General features: G+C 48.9%; 5 long non-coding RNA genes across 28 annotated transcripts; 3 read left to right on the forward strand and 2 right to left on the reverse strand.

Moving 5' to 3' along the window:
- Nucleotides 1-883: 883 nt before the first annotated feature.
- On the reverse strand, nucleotides 884-2,201 carry LOC127921085 (uncharacterized). 2 transcript variants are annotated; one of them, XR_008108213.1, is made up of 2 exons: nucleotides 2,152-2,201; nucleotides 884-2,064 (listed from the first exon to the last, which is right to left on the reverse strand). It is a non-coding gene; the product is annotated as an uncharacterized LOC127921085 (long non-coding RNA). The 2 variants fall into 2 exon arrangements; XR_008108212.1 differs by having other exon boundaries at nucleotides 884-2,084.
- A 743-nt stretch (nucleotides 2,202-2,944) lies between these two features.
- LOC127921086 (uncharacterized) lies at nucleotides 2,945-3,563 on the forward strand. 5 transcript variants are annotated; one of them, XR_008108216.1, is made up of 3 exons: nucleotides 2,945-3,070; nucleotides 3,244-3,309; nucleotides 3,450-3,563. It is a non-coding gene; the product is annotated as an uncharacterized LOC127921086 (long non-coding RNA). The 5 variants fall into 5 exon arrangements; XR_008108219.1 differs by having other exon boundaries at nucleotides 2,945-3,035; XR_008108218.1 differs by having other exon boundaries at nucleotides 2,945-3,004.
- A 97-nt stretch (nucleotides 3,564-3,660) lies between these two features.
- LOC127921087 (uncharacterized) lies at nucleotides 3,661-4,889 on the forward strand. Of its 15 annotated transcripts, none has more exons than XR_008108224.1 (6): nucleotides 3,661-3,692; nucleotides 4,045-4,116; nucleotides 4,189-4,247; nucleotides 4,317-4,459; nucleotides 4,527-4,598; nucleotides 4,740-4,889. It is a non-coding gene; the product is annotated as an uncharacterized LOC127921087 (long non-coding RNA). The 15 variants fall into 15 exon arrangements; XR_008108234.1 differs by having other exon boundaries at nucleotides 4,045-4,103; nucleotides 4,176-4,247; XR_008108232.1 differs by having other exon boundaries at nucleotides 3,661-3,679; nucleotides 4,032-4,116.
- Nucleotides 4,890-5,766: 877 nt separating this feature from the next.
- On the forward strand, nucleotides 5,767-8,284 carry LOC127921089 (uncharacterized). Of its 5 annotated transcripts, XR_008108237.1 has the most exons (6): nucleotides 5,767-5,842; nucleotides 6,122-6,165; nucleotides 6,621-6,664; nucleotides 6,879-6,923; nucleotides 7,446-7,490; nucleotides 8,174-8,228. It is a non-coding gene; the product is annotated as an uncharacterized LOC127921089 (long non-coding RNA). The 5 variants fall into 5 exon arrangements; XR_008108240.1 differs by lacking the exons at nucleotides 6,122-6,165; nucleotides 6,621-6,664; nucleotides 7,446-7,490 and adding an exon at nucleotides 7,361-7,404 and having other exon boundaries at nucleotides 8,174-8,284; XR_008108239.1 differs by lacking the exons at nucleotides 5,767-5,842; nucleotides 6,621-6,664; nucleotides 7,446-7,490 and adding an exon at nucleotides 7,361-7,404 and having other exon boundaries at nucleotides 6,079-6,165; nucleotides 8,174-8,284.
- LOC127921088 (uncharacterized) lies at nucleotides 8,275-12,459 on the reverse strand. Its single transcript, XR_008108236.1, has 2 exons — nucleotides 12,273-12,459; nucleotides 8,275-8,650 (listed from the first exon to the last, which is right to left on the reverse strand). It is a non-coding gene; the product is annotated as an uncharacterized LOC127921088 (long non-coding RNA).
- Between the last annotated feature and the right edge of the window lie 6,243 nt (nucleotides 12,460-18,702).

The raw sequence follows: 18,702 nt of genomic DNA on the forward strand, positions 1-18,702 counted from the left end.
TCTATCAAGTTGATTGTTGATCATTGCTAGACATTTTCAAGTCTTGCCGTAGATTTAAGCCAATTTAAGTCAAAGGCCACATAGGAACATACAATGTTTTGTCTTTGTAAGCAACTCCAGTGTATATTTGGCCTTTCTGCAGTCAGCCAATGGCACACTCCCTCAACTTCAGACATCGGTGGCATTGTGTCATGACTAAACTGCATATTATAGAGTGGGTTTTTAACTGTCCCCAGCACAAGGTGCACCTTTGTAATGACCGACCATGCTGTTTAATTAGCTTCTTGATATATCTGTCAGGTGGATGGATTATCTTGGCAAAAGAGGGCGGCAAGCAGTCGAGAGGTTAGAGCGTTGGACTAGTAACTGAAAGGTTGCTCGATCGAATCTGTCGTTCTGCCCCCTGAACAAGGCAGTTAAACCCACTGTTCCCCAGGTAGGCTGTCATTGTAAATAAGAACGGGTTCTTAACTGACTTGCCTGGTTAAATAAAATAAAAAAGGAGAAATGCTCACTAACAGAGATAAAAAAAAACACATTTGTGCACAACATTTGAGAGAAAAAAGCTTTTTTTTGCGAATGGAAAATTTCTGAGATCTTTTATTTCAACTCTTGGAGCCAAGACTTTTACATTTCGTGTTTATATTTTTGTTCAGTGTTAATAAAAATCAGCAAAACAGGTCCGAAAACAAACTGAAATTAAACTGAATAATTGTTTTTTTTTAAAGGAATCGCATAAAAACTAATGATATCTTTGTCTCAATTTGTAAGTCGCTCTGGATAAGAGCGTCTGCTAAATGACTTAAATGTAATGTAATGTCTCTCATACATCACACCCCTCTCTCCTTTCTGCCCCCCCCAAAAAAACACAGTAGTCAATCGCTTTAGGATAAATAATTTACTGCTGTTACATCATCAATATGTGTCTCAGTCACCAGGGAGAAATAAGAAGCAATACGCCTCTCCGTTCCCTCCTCCCTTCCACTTCCAAAAATACACACCAAAAAAAAAACACAACAGTCCATATTTAATATTGCTTATACAACCTAAAAATCCCTTGGCTAGCACAGCAGTATAACCTAAACCCGGGGCACCTCTTACACACTAAGACACACACACCACACACACACTTACACAATAACACACATCAATATGATTATATGGAAACATGTTAATAAGTGTCCCAAGTGTATAGTGTCATGCAGACCTTATATCTACTGAGACCCTATCGGATCACATATAGATCCCTGTAGATCTACTATAACCATCCCAGACCTTCTATAACCAGCCCAGACCTTATATCTACTGAGACCCTATCGGATCACATATAGATCCCTGTAGATCTACTATAACCATCCCAGACCTTCTATAACCAGCCCAGACCTTATATCTACTGAGACCCTATCGGATCACATATAGATCCCTGTAGATCTACTATAACCATCCCAGACCTTCTATAACCATCCCAGACCTTCTATCCACTGAGACCCTATCGGATCACATATAGATCCCTGTAGATCTACTATAACCATCCCAGACCTTCTATAACCATCCCAGACCTTCTATCCACTGAGACCCTATCGGATCACATATAGATTCCCTGTAGATCTTATATCCACTGAGACCCTATCGGATCACATATAGATTCCTGTAGATCTTATATCCACTGAGACCCTATCGGATCACATACAGATTCCTGTAGATCTTATATCCACTGAGACCCTATCGGATCACATATAGATTCCTGTAGATCTTATATCCACTGAGACCCTATCGGATCACATATAGATTCCTGTAGATCTTATATCCACTGAGACCCTATCGGATCACATATAGATCCCTGTAGACCTTCTATAACCATCCCAGACCTTCTATAACCATCCCAGACCTTATATCCACTGAGACCCTATCGGATCACATATAGATTCCTGTAGACCTTCTATAACCATCCCAGACCTTCTATAACCATCCCAGACCTTCTATAACCATCCCAGACCTTATATCCACTGAGACCCTATCGGATCACATATAGATTCCTGTAGACCTTCTATAACCATCCCAGACCTTCTATAACCATCCCAGACCTTATATCTACTGAGACCCTATCGGATCACATAAGGTCCCTGTAGACCTTATATAACCATCCCAGACCTTCTATAACCATCCCAGACCTTCTATAACCATCCCAGACCTTCTAACCATCCCAGACCGTAGTCCTTCAGATGGGCATTCCATGTATTTTGGTGGAATGTGAGCCATGATGTGTAGACTTCTCTCCAAGTAATACGGGCGTTACGTTACGTCCTTTACGCTGGCAGTCCAATTCTTATCTTAATTGGCAAAATATCAATTAGGTGGCAAAAGATCAAGTGGGCTGCCTGTGTAAACGTAGCCAGAGGACTTCTGAAAGACACCCGTCATAGAGACGAATGTTCAGGTGTCCACAATGGATCGTGGCGGACAGGTAGGTGTGACAGACAGGACAGAACACCTCAGGTGAGACAGAACACCCCCCAGGTGAGACAGAACACCCCCCTCAGGTGAGACAGAACACACACACCTCAGGTGAGACAGAACACACACACATACACACACCCACCCCTCAGGTAAGACAGAAACACTACACACATACACACACCACCCTCAGGTAAGACAGAACACACACATACACACACCCACCCCTCAGGCAAGACAGAACACACACACACACACACACCAGGTGAGACAGAAACACACACACACGCCAGGTGAGACAGAAACACACACACACACACACACCAGGTGAGACAGAACACACACACACACACACACACCAGGTGAGACAGAACACACACACACACGCCAGGTGAGACAGAACACACACACAACACCACAGAACACACACACACACATACCCCTCAGGTGAGACAGAACACACACACACACATACCCTCAGGTGAGACAGACACACACACACACATACCCCTCAGGTGAGACAGAACACACACACACACATACCCCTCAGGTGAGACAGAACACACACACATACCCCTCAGGTGAGACAGAACACACACACACACAGACCCCTCAGGTGAGACAAGAACACACACACACACACACACACACACACACACATACCCCTCAGGTGAGATAGAACACACACACTACCCCTCAGGTGAGACAGAACACACACACACAGGTGAGACACACACACACCCCACACACACACACATACACACACACACACACACACATACCCCTCAGGTGAGACAGAACACACACACACACATACCCCTCAGGTGAGACAGAACACACACACATACCCCTCAGGTGAGACAGACAGAACACAGAACACACACACACACATACCCCTCACACACACACACACATACACACACACACACACACACACACACACACACACACACACACACACAGGTGAGACACACACACACACACATACCCCTCAGGTGAGACAGAACACACACACACATACCCCTCAGGTGAGACAGAACACACACATACCCCTCAGGTGAGACAGAACACACACACACATACCCCTCAGGTGAGACAGAACACACACACATACCCCTCAGGTGAGACAGAACACAGGCCGCTTCCCAAATGGCTCATAGGTCTCTGTTGTAAAGTAGTGCACTATAAGGAATAAGATGTTATTTGGGGATGTTGTGATATATAGGTCATATCTAAAGGTACTGTACTACTGTGCTCCAGGTTAGGACAAGGTTACACTGGGATGTTGTGATATAGGTCATATCTACAGGTACTGTACTACTGTATCAGGCAGGGACAAGGTTACACTGGGATGTTGTGATATAGGTCATATCTAAAGGTACTGTACTACTGTACCCAGGCAGGGACAAGGTTACACTGGGATGTTGTGATATATAGGTCATATCTAAAGGTACTGTACTACTGTTCCAGGCAGGGACAAGGTTACACTGGGATGTTGTGATATATAGGTCATATCTAAAGGTACTGTACTACTGTCTCCAGGCAGGACAAGGTTACACTGGGATGTTGTGATATAGGTCATATCTACAGGTACTGTACTACTGTATCCAGGCAGGGACAAGGTTACACTGGGATGTTGTGATATATAGGTCATATCTAAAGGTACTGTACTACTGTCTCCAGGCAGGGACAAGGTTACACTTGGATGTTGTGATATATAGGTCATATCTACAGGTACTGTACTACTGTATCCAGGCAGGGACAAGGTTACACTGGGATGTTGTGATATATAGGTCATATCTAAGGTACTGTACTACTGTATCCAGGCAGGACAAAGGTTACACTGGGATGTTGTGATATAGGTCATATCTAAAGGTACTGTACTACTGTCTCCAGGCAGGACAAGGTTACACTGGGATGTTGTGATATATAGGTCATATCTAAAGGTACTGTACTACTGTATCCAGGCAGGGACAAGGTTACACTGGGATGTTGTGATATATAGGTCATATCTAGGTACTGTACTACTGTCTCCAGGCAGGACAAGGTTACACTGGGATGTTGTGATATAGGTCATATCTAAAGGTACTGTACTACTGTATCCAGGCAGGGACAAGGTTACACTGGGATGTTGTGATATATAGGTCATATCTAAAGGTACTGTACTACTGTATCCAGGCAGGGACAAGGTTACACTGGGATGTTGTGATATAGGTCATATCTAAAGGTACTGTACTACTGTATCCAGGCAGGGACAAGGTTACACTGGATGTTGTGATATATAGGTCATATCTAAAGGTACTGTACTACTGTATCCAGGCAGGGACAAGGTTACACTGGGATGTTGTGATATATAGGTCATATCTAAAGGTACTGTACTACTGTATCCAGGCAGGGACAAGGTTACACTGGGATGTTGTGATATATAGGTCATATCTAAAGGTACTGTACTACTGTATCCAGGCAGGGACAAGGTTACACTGGGATGTTGTGATATATAGGTCATATCTAAAGGTACTGTACTACTGTATCCAGGCAGGGACAAGGTTACACTGGGATGTTGTGATATATAGGTCATATCTAAAGGTACTGTACTACTGTATCCAGGCAGGGACAAGGTTACGGGATGTTGTGATATATACACTGGGATGTTGTGATATATAGGTCATATCTAAAGGTACTGTACTACTGTATCCAGGCAGGGACAAGGTTACACTGGATGTTGTGATATAGGTCATATCTAAAGGTACTGTACTACTGTATCCAGGCAGGGACAAGGTTACACTGGGATGTTGTGTTTTGAATGAAGAGGAAGAATGAGAGACACCACTGTCTTCTGTCCTGTCCAAACTAACACCTCACCTGTCCTGTCCAAACTAACACCTCACCTGTCCTGTCCAAACTAACACCTCACCTGTCCTGTCCAAGCTAACACCTCACCTGTATCAGAGGTTGCCCAACCATCCTACAGCTGTCTTCTCTAATATGGACATCAACTGTGGTATAAGATATTTGTGTTTTTAATTGGCTGATAAAGTCCTGTAATGAGATAACAAGCAACCTGCAAGGAACAGAAACCACTAGGTTTTGGATATCTGAGTGGATCGAGAGGCTTTGAGCCTTGAGGAGAACCAGAAAGTGAAGACTCACTATATCATTTTAGTTATCTGTAACAGGTGAAGGGGGAGAGAGGGGAGAGACATGGGAATCATTTAACAGGTGAAGGGGAGAGAGGGAGAGACATGGGAATCATTTAACAGGTGAAGGGGGAGAGAGGGAGAGACATGGAATCATTTAACAGGTGAAGGGGGAGAGAGGGGAGAGACATGGGAATCATTTAACAGGTGAAGGGGGAGAGAGGGGGAGAGACATGGGAATCATTTAACAGGTGAAGGGGGAGAGAGGGGAGAGACATGGGAATCATTTAACAGGTGGGGGAGAGAGGGGAGAGACATGGGAATCATTTAACAGGTGGAGGGGGAGACATGGGAATCATTTTAACAGGTGAAGGGGGAGAGAGGGGAGAGAGGGAGAGGGGAGAGACATGTGGAATCATTTAACAGGTGAAGGGGAGAGAGGGGGAGAGACATGGGAATCATTTAACAGGTGAAGGGGGAGAGAGGGGGAGAGAGGGGAGAGGGGGAGAGACATGGGAATCATTTAACAGGTGAAGGGGGAGAGAGGGGGAGAGACATGGGAATCATTTAACAGGTGAAGGGGGAGAGAGAGGGGAGAGACATGGGGAATCATTTAACAGGTGGAGGGGGAGAGAGGGAGAGACATGGGAATCATTTAACAGGTGAAGGGGGGAGAGGGGAGAGACATGGGAATGATTTAACAGGTGAGGGGGGGAGAGAGGGGGAGAGACATGGGAATCATTTAACAGGTGGAGGGGAGAGGGGGAGAGAGAGGGGAGAGACATGGGAATCATTTAACAGGTGAAGGGGAGAGAGGGGGAGAGACATGGGAATCATTTAACAGGTGAAGGGGGAGAGAGGGGAGAGACATGGGAATCATTTAACAGGTGAAGGGGGAGAGGGGGAGAGACATGGGAATCATTTAACAGGTGAAGGAGAGAGGGGGAGAGAGGGGGAGAGGGAGAGACATGGGAATCATTTAACAGGTGGAGGGGGAGAGAGGGGGAGAGACATGGAATCATTTAACAGGTGAAGGGGGAGAGAGGGGGAGAGACATGGGAATCATTTAACAGGTGAAGGGGAGAGAGGGGAGAGACATGGGAATCATTTAACAGGTGGAGGGGGAGAGAGGGGGAGAGACATGGGAATCATTTAACAGGTGAAGGGGGGGGGAGAGAGGGAGAGACATGGGAATCATTTAACAGGTGAAGGGGGAGAGAGGGGGAGAGACATGGAATAATTTAACAGGTGAGGGGGAGGAGGGGGAGACATGGAATCATTTAACAGGTGAAGGGGGAGAGAGGGGGGAGAGACATGGGAATCATTTAACAGGTGAAGGGGGAGAGAGGGGGAGAGACATGGAATCATTTAACAGGTGAAGGGGAGAGACAGGGAGAATCATTTAACAGGTGAAGGGGGAGAGACATGGGAATCATTTAACAGGTGAAGGGGAGAGAGGGGGAGAGACATGGAATCATTTAACAGGTGGAGGGGGAGATGGGAATCATTTAACAGGTGGGAGAGACATGGGAATCATTTAACAGGTGAAGGGGGAGAGAGGGGAGAGACATGGGAATCATTTAACAGGTGGAGGAGAGAGGGGAGAGACATGGGAATCATTTAACAGGTGAAGGGGAGAGAGGGGGAGAGACATGGGAATCATTTAACAGGTGAAGGGGAGAGGGGGAGAGACATGGGGGTGAAGAGACATGGGAATCATTTAACAGGTGAAGGGGAGAGAGGGGAGAGACATGGGAATCATTTAACAGGTGGAGGGGGAGAGAGGGGGAGAGACATGGGAATCATTTAACAGGTGAAGGGGGGAGGGGGAGAGACATGGGAATCATTTAACAGGTGAAGGGGGAGAGAGGGGGGAGAGACATGGGAATCATTTAACAGGTGAAGGGGAGAGAGGGGAGAGACATGGGAATCATTTAACAGGCGAAGGGGGGAGAGAGGAGAGACATGGGAATCATTTAACAGGTGAAGGGGGAGAGGGGGAGAGACATGGGAATCATTTAACAGGTGGAGGGGAGAGACATGGGAATCATTTAACAGGTGAAGGGGGAGAGAGGGAGAGACATGGGAATCATTTAACAGGTGAAGGGGGAGAGACATGGGAATCATTTAACAGGTGAAGGGGAGAGAGGGGAGAGACATGGGAATCATTTAACAGGTGAAGGGGGAGAGACATGGGAATCATTTAACAGGTGAAGGGGAGAGAGGGGAGAGACATGGGAATCATTTAACAGGTGAAGGGGAGAGACATGGGAATCATTTAACAGGTGAAGGGGAGAGAGGGGGAGAGACATGGGAATCATTTAACAGGTGGAGGGGGAGAGAGGGGAGAGACATGGGAATCATTTAACAGGTGAAGGGGGGAGAGGGGGAGAGACATGGGAATCATTTAACAGGTGAAGGGAGAGAGGGGGAGAGACATGGGAATCATTTAACAGGTGAAGGGGAGAGAGGGGGGGACATGGGAATCATTTAACAGGCGAAGGGGGAGAGAGGGGAGAGACATGGGAATCATTTAACAGGTGAAGGGGGAGAGAGGGGAGAGACATGGAATCATTTAACAGGTGAAGGGGGGAGAGAGGGGGAGAGACATGGGAATCATTTAACAGGTGAAGGGGGGAGAGAGGGGGAGAGACATGGGAATCATTTAACAGGTGGAGGGGGAGAGACATGGGAATCATTTAACAGGCGAAGGGGGAGAGACATGGGACTTATCTGGGGAGCTGTCGGATTAACACTGCTTGTGGAGTAGAAGTGACTGTTCCTGTTTTCTGGCCTGGTGATCAATATGGAGAGTTTCTAAGCTGTCAGGGGGCAAAGTGAGTGGTAGTGTGTGTGTGTGTGTACCTGTATGCTCTGTGTGTGTTCAATGTGGTTTCTGTTGTCCGAGCCGTGTGTGTGTGTGTGTGTGCGTGTGCGTGTGCGTGTGTGTGTGGTGTTAAGATGCAGTAGGCTTCTTGCTGTAGTCCTCCACTCCAGTGATGGTGGCCTTGCAGAAGAAACAGTCCTTGTTGTTCATCAGGTGCTGATTTATACAAGCTCTGGGGGGGGGGCAGACAGAGAGACAGACAGAGAAGAAGGTTACAGTCGTGTGTGTGTAGTGAGTTATTGAGTGATTTAGTGATGAGTAGTGATCGAGTGAGATTTAGTTATTTATTGAGATATTCAGCGAGATTATTCCAGAGAGGGTGTGTGAGAGCGAGGTGTGTGAGAGACAGAGAGGGGTGTGTGAGAGCGAGAGAGAGAGAGGGAGTGTGTGAGAGAGCGAGGAGAGAGAGAGAGGGTGTGAGAGCGAGAGAGAGAGAGAGGGTGTGTGAGGGAGAGCGAGAGAGAGAGAGAGAGGGTGTAATGAGAGAGCGAGAGAGAGAGAGGGTGTGTGTGAGAGAGCGAGAGAGAGAGGTGTGTGCGAGAAGAAGAGGGGGTGTGTGAGAGCGAGAGAGAGGGTGGAGAGAGCGAGAGAGAGAGTGTGTGAGAGAGCGAGAGAGAGAGAGAGAGGGTGTGAGAGAGCGAGAGAGAGAGGGTGTGTGAGCGAAGAGAGAGGGTGTGTGAGAGAGCGAGAGAGAGAGAGGGTGTGTGTGCGAGAAGAGAGAGGGTGTGTGTGCGAGAGAGTGTGTGAGAGAGCGAGAGAGGGGTGTGAGAGAGCCAGAGAGAGAGAGAGAGGGTGTGAGAGAGCGAGAGAGAGAGGGTATTAATGCAGAGAGAGAGAGGTGTGAGAGAGCGAGAGAGAGAGAGGGTGTGTGAGAGAGCGAGAGAGAGAGAGAGAGGGTGTGGAGAGAGCGAGAGAGAGAGGGGGAGAGAGCGAGAGAGGGTGTGTGAGAGGAGCGAGAGAGAGAGAGGGTGTGAGAGAGCGAGAGAGAGAGGGTGTGTGAGAGAGCGAGAGAGAGAGGGTGTGAGAGAGAGAGAGAGAGAGGGTGTGTGTGCGAGAGAGAGAGGTGTGTGAGCGAGAGAGGGTGTGTGTGAGAGGCGAGAGAGGTGTGTGAGAGAGCGAGAGAGAGGTGTGTGAGAGAGCGAGAGAGAGAGGGTGTGTGAGAGAGCGAGCCGAGAGAGAGGGTGTGTGAGAGAGCGAGAGAGAGAGGGTGTGTGAGAGAGCGAGAGAGAGAGAGGGTGTGTGAGAGAGCGAGAGAGAGAGAGGGGTGTGTGAGAGAGCGAGAGAGAGAGGAGGGTGTGTGAGAGAGCGAGAGAGAGAGAGGGGTGTGTGTGAGAGAGCGAGAGAGAGAGGGTGTGTGTGAGAGAGCGAGAGAGAGAGAGAGGGTGTGTGTGAGAGAGAGCGAGAGAGAGGGTGTGTGAGAGAGCGAGAGAGAGAGGGTGTGTGAGAGCGAGAGAGAGAGGGTGTGTGTATGAGACAGCGAGAGAGAGAGGGTGTGTGTGAGAGAGCGAGCGAGAGAGAGAGGGTGTGTGAGAGATGAGCGAGAGAGAGAGGTGTGTGTGAGACAGAGAGAGAGAGGGCGTGTGTGAGAGAGCGAAGAGAGAGAGGGTGTGTGTGTGTGTGAGAGAGCGAGAGAGGGTGGTGGTGTGTGAGAGAGCGAGAGAGAGAGAGGGTGTGTGAGAGAGCGAGACAGAGGTGTGTGAGAGAGAGAGAGGATGTGTGAGAGAGAGAGAGGATGTGTGAGAGAGCGGAGAGAGAGAGAGAGGGGTGTGTGAGAGCGAGAGAGAGAGAGAGAGAGGGTGTGTGTGAGAGCGAGAGAGAGGTGTGTGTGAGAGAGAGCTAGAGAGAGAGGGGTGTGTGAGAGAGAGCGAGATAGAGAGGGTGTGTGTGAGAGAGCGAGAGAGAGGGTGTGTGTGTGTGAGAGCGAGAGAGAGGGGTGTGAGAGAGCGAGAGAGAGAGGTGTGAGAGAGCGAAGAGAGAGGGTGTGTGTGAGAGCGAGAGAGAGAGAGGTGTGTGAGAGAGCGAGAGAGAGAGAGGGGGTGTGAGAGAGCGAGAGAGAGAGGGTGTGTGTGTGTGAGAGGAGCGAGAGAGAGGGTGTGAGAGAGCGAGAGAGAGAGGGTGTGTGTGAGAGAGCGAGAGAGAGAGAGGGGGTGTGTGAGAGAGCGAGAGAGAGAGAGGGGGTGTGAGAGAGCAGAGAGAGAGAGGGGGTGTGTGAGATGAGAGAGAGAGAGAGGGGTGTGTGAGAGCGAGAGAGAGAGAGGGTGTGTGTGTGTGTGAGAGAGCGAGAGAGAGAGAGGGTGTGTGTGTGTGAGAGAGCAAAAGAGGGTGGTGTGTGAGAGCCAGAGAGAGGGTGTGTGAGGGCGAGAGAGAGGGTGTGTGAGAGAGCGAGACAGAGGGTGTGTGTGAGAGAGAGAGAGAGAGAGAGGGTGTGTGAGAGAGCGAGAGAGAGAGAGAGGGTGTGAGAGAGAGCGAGAGAGAGGGTGTGTGTGAGAGAGAGAGAGAGAGGTGTGTGTGAGAGAGAGCGAGAGAGAGAGGTGTGTGTGAGAAGAGCTAGAGAGGTGTGTGTGAGAGAGCGAGAGAGAGAGGGTGGTGTGTGTGTGAGAGAGCGAGAGAGAGGTGTGAGAGCGAGAGAGAGAGGGTGTGTGTGGCGAGAGAGAGAGGGGTGTGTGAGAGAGCGAGAGAGAGGGGTGTGTGAGAGAGCGAGAGAGAGAGAGAGGGTGTGTGTGAGAGGCGAGAGAGAGAAGGTGTGAGAAGAGAGAGCGAGAGAGAGAGAGGGTGTGTGTGAGAAGCGAAAGAGGGTGGTGTGTGTGAGAGCGAGAGAGAGAGAGGGTGTGTGAGAGAGCGAAGAGGGGTGTGAGAGAGCGAGACAGAGGTGTGTGAGAGAGCGAGACAGAGGGTGTGTGAGAGAGCGAGAGAGATAGAGAGAGGGTGGTGTGTGTGAGAGAGCGAGAGAGATAGAGAGGGTGGTGTGTGTGTGAGAGAGAGGGTGTGTTTGTGATAAATTATCTGTGGGGGGGACAGAGACTCATATTTGGTACTTCTCAATCACACACACACATCTGGGGTAGCAGACGCTCAAGGACAGAATGCATATTTTTCTGTCGTCCGAATAGATGAATCAACAAGGTGACATGATTCTCAAGGTAGCAGAGTTAAATTGTGAAATATATTTATGTACCAATTATATGAATGTTTTCCTGCCAATCCTACCCTTGGTAAACGCTCTCCTTTCAGTACCCATAAACCAATGGGATATATTTAATAATGCAATTAATATATATATGTCATATAATTTCACATTTCTATACATAATGAATACATAATATACTATTAAGATTTTTAAAAATCTGTTTAGATATACAACCGGTGCTGGAGAACTGAGAACTAGTCAAATCGGTTTAATATAGCGAGATGGCTCTACGGCTGTGAGCACGTCGCCGGAAGGTCTATCGACATTTCAGCAATTAACCATTCATGCCATTCACATCACACATTCCGTTACGTCCCCGCAGTCAAGTGAAGACATGAGAGGCATTTGAGATGAAGAGAAGTCTGTCATCACATGATAATGCCTGTAAATAACAGAGCAGAAAGTGCTGTGTGTACGTATTGGATGGGGGGAGGGGGGACATGAACTGTTGTTGTTGACATGATTTTGGGGATGATTTTTTTTTTAATTCAATTTTTTATTTTATTATTTTACAATAAAGTCCTAGTTGGTCAAAAGGTGAAAGATCAGACAAAAAAAAAATGACAATATATATTTTAAAAACACAAGGCTGATGATGGTAACTTACTTGCAGGACTTGTGAGAACAGGGTTTGAAGACAGCAGAGATGGAGTGTGCATAGCAGATAGGACACAGGTCTTCCTCACTGGTGGGCTGGGGGGAGAGTGACAGTTAGATAGAGATAGAAGACTAACAGCCTACACATTTTGCACTGCAAGTGTACAGTACTAGGTCTGCTCTACCGTAGTCCCCCAGGGCTAGGTGCTAGGTCCTCTCTACCAGTGTCCCCCAGGGCTAGGTGCTAGGTCTGCTCTACCGGTGTCCCCCAGGGCTAGGTGCTAGGTCCGCTCTACTGGTGTCCCCCAGGGCTAGGTGCTAGGTCTGCTCTACTGGTGTCCCCCAGGGCTAGGTGCTAGGTCCGCTCTACTGGTGTCCCCCAGGGCTAGGTGCTAGGTCTGCTCTACTGGTGTCCCCCAGGGCTAGGTGCTAGGTCCGCTCTACTGGTGTCCCCCAGGGCTAGGTGCTAGGTCCGCTCTACTGGTGTCCCCCAGGGCTAGGTGCTAGGTCCGCTCTACTGGTGTCCCCCAGGGCTAGGTGCTAGGTCTGCTCTACTGATGTCCCCCAGGGCTAGGTGCTAGGTCTGCTCTACTGGTGTCCCCCAGGGCTAGGTGCTAGGTCCTCTACTGGTGTCCCCCAGGGCTAGGTGCTAGGTCCGCTCTACTGGTGTCCTCCAGGGCTAGGTGCTAGGTCCTCTACTGGTGTCCCCCAGGGCTAGGTGCTAGGTCCTCTCTACTGGTGTCCCCCAGAGCTAGGTACTAGGTCATCTCTACTGGTGTCCCCCAGGGCTAGGTACTAGGTCATCTCTACTGGTGTCCCCCAGGGCTAGGTACTAGGTCATCTCTACTGGTGTCCCCCAGGGCTAGGTGCTAGGTCCTCTCTCAACTCTCTCCTTTCGGGCATTTGTGACCACAACTCCATTTTGCTCCTCCCTTCCTATAGGCAGAAACTCAAAAAGATGTAGCTGTACTAAGGACTATTCAACACTGGTCTGACCAATCGGAATCCACGCTTCAAGATTGTTTTGATCACGCGGACTGGGATATGTTCCGGGTAGCCTCTGGGAATATCAATGTATACACTGATTCGGTGAGTGAGTTTATAAGGAAGTGTATAGGAGATGTTGTACCCACTGTGACTATTAAAACCTACCTAACAGGAACCGTGGATAGATGGCAGAATTCGCGCAAAACTGAAAGTGCGAACCACTGCATTTAACTCCGGAAATGTGACCGAATACAAAACAGTGTAGTTATTCCCTCAGTAAGGCAATCAAACAGCCAAAATGTCAGTACAAAGTATAGAGTCGCAATTCAACGGCTCAGACACACCTTTGAGGACAATACAGTGCCCTCTACCAAAGAATGTGGCCTCTCCTTCTCCGTGGCCGACGTGAGTAAGACATTTAAACGTGTTAACTCTCGCAAGGCTGCCGTCCCAGACAGCATCCCTATCCGCGTCCCCAGAGCATGCGCAGACCAGCTGGCTGGTGAGTTTACGGACATATTCAATCTCTCCCTATCCCAGTCCGCTGTCCCCACATGCTTCAAGATGGCCACCAGAGTGTGCAAAGCTGTCATCAAGGCAAAGGGTGGCTACTTTGAAGTGTTTAACACTTTTGTGGTTACTACATGATTCCATATTATGTTATTTCAAAGTTTTGATGTCTTCACTACTATCGTACAATGCAGAAAATAGAAAATAGAAAAAGAAAAACCCTTGAATGAGTAGGTGTGTCCAAACTTCTGACTGGTACTGTACATCTAAATGACATGCTGAAAACAACAGCATGGTCACACACATAGGTACTTTCTAGCCAAAGGCAACAACTACCAAGGACAATAAATCTACCACCACTGCATAACTAGGAATACCTAGGCTATATAATGTCACAGCAGACTAATATATATAGAGGAAGGCTTGAGGTGATATTGGAATAAACATCCATATAATTACTATGGACCGTAATAACCTGATTTATTTATGAGGGAGGATGGGGAGAGGAGAGGAGGGAAAGAGGGAGGATGGGGAGGGGAGAGGAGGGAAAGAGGGAGGATGGGGAGGGGAGAGGAGGAAAGGGGGAGGATGGGGAGGGGAGAGGAGGAAAGAGGGAGGATGGGGAGGGGAGGAAAGAGGAGGGGAGAGGAGAGGAGGAAAGAGAGAGGATGGGGAGGGGAGAGGAGGAAAGAGGGAGGATGGGGAGGGGAGAGGAGGAAAGAGGGAGGATGGGGAGGGGAGAGTAGGAAAGAGGGAGGATGGGGAGGGGAGGAGGAGGAAAGAGGGAGGATGGGGAGGGGAGGAGGAGGAAAGAGGGAGGATGGGGAGGGGAGGAGGAGGAAAGAGGGAGGATGGGGAGGGGAGGAAAGAGGGAGGATGGGGAGGGGAGGAAAGAGGGAGGATGGGGAGGGGAGGAGGAGGAAAGAGGGAGGATGGGGAGGGGAGGAGGAGGAAAGAGGGAGGATGGGGAGGGGAGGAGGAGGAAAGAGGGAGGATGGGGAGGGGAGAGGAGGAAAGAGGGAGGATGGTGAGGGGAGGAGGAGGAAAGAGGGAGGATGGGGAGGGGAGGAAAGAGGGAGGATGGGGGAGGGGAGGAAAGAGGGAGGCCAGGCTGAAGAAAATAAGGGTAAAGAAAACCACTATTTGACAGTGTGCCAGACAGCGCTAAGGTAGTTGTGTCCAGGACTTTAACTGGACCGATAAGTCTTTTATTTAGATCCATATTGATTATATTTTAGATCCGATATGCTAAAAGAGATGCCAGACTCAATTAGTCAAACGTTTGAAGTGCCGTTACTCTGAACGAGTGAGGATTAGCCCAACTCGAGCATTGATCGTTTCCGTAACGACACACTGTTCCTTATAAAAGTTGCACCATTGAGAGCATCATGACATCACCGCTTGGTACGGCGACTGCAAGGCACCCGACCGCAAAGCGTTACACTGGGTGGTGAGCACGGCCCACAGTACATCACTGGGTGGTGAGCACGGCCCACAGTACATCACTGGGTGGTGAGCACAGCCCACAGTACATCACTGGGTGGTGAGCACAGCCCACAGTACATCACTGGGTGGTGAGCACAGCCCACAGTACATCACTGGGTGGTGAGCACAGCCCACAGTACATCACTGGGTGGTGAGCACAGCCCACAGTACATCACTGGGTGGTGAGCACGCCCACAGTACATCACTGGGTGAGCACGGCCCACAGTACATCACTGTGGTGAGCACAGCCCACAGTACATCACTGGGTGAGCACGGCCCACAGTACATCACTGGGTGGTGAGCACGGCCCACAGTACATCACTGGGTGGTGAGCACGGCCCACAGTACATCACTGGGTGGTGAGCACGGCCCACAGTACATCACTGGGTGGTGAGCACGGCCCAGTACATCACTGCGGTGAGCACGGCCCACAGTACATCACTGGGTGGTGAGCACGGCCCAGTACATCACTGTGGTGAGCACAGCCCACAGTACATCACTGAGGTGGTGAGCACAGCCCACAGTACATCACTGGGTGGTGAGCACGGCCCACAGTACATCACTGGGTGGTGAGCACAGCCCACAGTACATCACTGGGTGGTGAGCACGGCCCACAGTACATCACTGGGTGGTGAGCACGGCCCACAGTACATCACTGGGTGGTGAGCACAGCCCACAGTACATCACTGGGTGGTGAGCACAGCCCACAGTACATCACTGGGTGGTGAGCACAGCCCACAGTACATCACTGGGTGGTGAGCACGGCCCAGTACATCACTGGGTGGTGAGCACGGCCCACAGTACATCACTGGGTGGTGAGCACAGCCCACAGTACATCACTGGGTGGTGAGCACAGCCCACAGTACATCACTGGGTGGTGAGCACAGCCCACAGTACATCACTGGGTGGTGAGCACGGCCCACAGTACATCACTGGGTGGTGAGCACGGCCCAGTACATCACTGGGTGGTGAGCACGGCCCACAGTACATCACTGGGTGGTGAGCACAGCCCACAGTACATCACTGGGTGGTGAGCACAGCCCACAGTACATCACTGGGTGGTGAGCACGGCCCACAGTACATCACTGGGTGGTGAGCACAGCCCACAGTACATCACTGGGTGGTGAGCACGGCCCAGTACATCACTGGGTGGTGAGCACGGCCCACAGTACATCACTGGGTGGTGAGCACGGCCCACAGTACATCACTGGGTGGTGAGCACGGCCCACAGTACATCACTGGGTGGTGAGCACGGCCCACAGTACATCACTGGGTGGTGAGCACGGCCCAGTACATCACTGGGCGGTGAGCACGGCCCAGTACATCACATCCAGGACCTCTATACCAGGCGTGTCAGAGGAAAGCCCTGAAAATTGTCAAAGCTTCCTGCCACCCAGCACCTCTATACCAGGCGGTTTCAGAGGAAGTCACAAAACATGTCAAAGACTCCAGCCACCCAAGTCATATACTGTTTACCCTGCTACTTAACAGCAAGCAGTACCAGTGCACCAAGTCTGGAACCAACAGGAACCTGAACAGCTTCTACCCCAAGCTTCAAGACTGCTAAATAGTCTGGAACCAACAGGAACCTGAACAGCTTCTACCCCCAAGCTTCAAGACTGCTAAATAGTCTGGAACCAACAGGAACCTGAACAGCTTCTACCCCCAAGCTTCAAGACTGCTAAATAGCTAATCAAATGGCTACCTGGACATAGACCCTTTTGACACCAACTCTCCTGCAGTGACAACACCAACAAACACAGTGCTTTCGGAAAGTATTCAGACCCCTTGACTTTTACACATTTTGTTAGGTTACAGCCTTATTCTAAAATGGATTAAATCTACACACAATACCCTATAATTGAAATATAGGTTGTATTTACAATGGTGTTTGTTCTTCAATGGTTGCCCTTTTCTTGTGGCAACAGGTCACAGTCTTACTGAGCTTATCAAATCATCCTTGCAATGTTTCTTCAACTTGGAGTCAATACTTTGTTGAATCAATCCCTAGACGACAGCAAAGGACCTTGTGAAGATGCTGGAGGAAACAGGTACAAAAGTATCTATATCCACAGTAAAACGAGTCCTATATCGACATAACCTGAAAGGCTGCCAAGCAAGGAAGAAGCGACTGCTCCAAAACAGACATATAAAAATCCAGACTACAGCGTGCAACTGCACATGGGGACACAGATCATACTTTTAGGAGAAATGTCCTCTGGTCTGATGAAACAAAAATACAACTTTTTGGTCATAATGACCATCGTTATGTTTGGAGGGAAAAGGGGGATGCTTGCAAGCTGAAGAACACCATCCCAACAGTGAAGCACGGGGGTGGCAGCATCATGTTGTGGGTTGTGGGGGTGCTTTGCTGCAGGAGGGACTGGTGCACTTCATAAAATACATGGCATCATGAGGAAAGAAAATTATGTGTATATATTGAAGCAACATCTCAAGACATCAGTCAGGAAGTTAAAGCAGTCGCAAATGGGTCTTCCAAATGGACAATGACCCAAAGTTGTGGCAAAATGGCTTAAGGACAACAAAGTCAAGGTATTGGAATGGCCATCACAAAGTCCTGACCTCAATCCTATAGAAAATGTGTGGGCAGAACTGAAAAAGCGTGTGGGAGCAAGGAGGCCTACAAACCTGACTCAGTTACACCAGCTCTGTCAGGCGGAATGGGCCAAAATTCACCCAACTTATTGTGGGAAGCTTGTGGAAGGCTACCCAAAACATTTGACCCAAGTTAAACAATTTAAAGGCAATGATATCAAATACTACTCGAGTGTATGTATGCATTGGATTCCAATGCATCGTAAAGAAGGGTACCTACTGTACAACCATTCAGATAATTATTTCACCCTGCTGGTAATCTATGAATGTCTGAACATCTTGAAGAACAATCTGGCCTTAATGTCCATGTACTCTTATCGTCTCCACCGGCGCAGCCAGAACGGACTGGCCACCCTCTGGGGTTTTCCTAGCCACTGTGCTCCTACATCTGCATTGCTTGCTCTTTGGGTTTTCAGGCTGGGTTTCTGTACGGCACTTTGTGACATCGGCTGATGTAAAAAAACTATTAAAAAAAGGCTTCAGAAATTCATTTGATTAGATATAGATGGGTAATAAAAAGTATAAATTAAAAGCAGACATTTAATATCCCTTCGAGCGAAGCAAAACATTAAGTTATTAAATGCACTTTGGATGGTGCATCAATACACCCAGACATTAAAGATACAGGTGTACAATAACATTCACACAGTACAATAACATTCACAGAGTACAATAACATTCACAGAGCACAGAGTACAATATCATTCACAGAGTACAATAACATTCACAGAGCACAGAGTACAATAACATTCACAGAGCACAGAGTACAATAACATTCACAGAGTACAACAACATTCACACAGTACAATAACATTCACACAGTACAAGGAGCGAGCGGTCGC

The sequence above is a fragment of the Oncorhynchus keta genome, unplaced genomic scaffold, assembly GCF_023373465.1.
Source record: "Oncorhynchus keta strain PuntledgeMale-10-30-2019 unplaced genomic scaffold, Oket_V2 Un_contig_2148_pilon_pilon, whole genome shotgun sequence".
Lineage (NCBI taxonomy): Eukaryota > Metazoa > Chordata > Actinopteri > Salmoniformes > Salmonidae > Oncorhynchus > Oncorhynchus keta.